Consider the following 291-nt stretch of genomic DNA (forward strand, 5'->3'; position numbering starts at 1 on the left):
GAGAGAGGAAATAACGAACAGGGAGAAGAGGCAAACCAAAATAAAAACACATACAGAAAGAACAGAAAAGGGAAAGAACAGAGAAGGTTCCTAAAACAGGTTCTCCCCCAGCGGAACTCCTTACCTGCGTTGACCTCAGCGCTCGTCTACCTGTTGGCTCCTCAGTCGCTGCGAGTACCTGTTGCTCTGGCCGCAGCCGCACCGAAACTGCCGGCTCATACCACTAGCTCGTTCGGCTGGGACGTACGCGCACACGAACAAGCACGCAGTTATACAATCGTATGCACCTGG

The 291-nt window shown here is 52.6% G+C and overlaps 1 long non-coding RNA gene across 1 annotated transcript in view; it reads right to left on the minus strand.

Annotated features, from left to right (window-relative positions):
- The window catches only part of LOC119585450, a 13,246-nt gene extending 12,993 nt beyond the window's left edge, over positions 1-253 (minus strand). The window contains exon 1 of the long non-coding RNA XR_005229891.1: positions 125-253. This is a non-coding gene — a long non-coding RNA (uncharacterized LOC119585450). The remainder of the gene's footprint in view (positions 1-124) is intronic.
- Positions 254-291: the final 38 nt, after the last annotated feature.

The sequence above is a fragment of the Penaeus monodon genome, chromosome 19 (genome assembly GCF_015228065.2).
Source record: "Penaeus monodon isolate SGIC_2016 chromosome 19, NSTDA_Pmon_1, whole genome shotgun sequence".
Taxonomy (NCBI): domain Eukaryota; kingdom Metazoa; phylum Arthropoda; class Malacostraca; order Decapoda; family Penaeidae; genus Penaeus; species Penaeus monodon.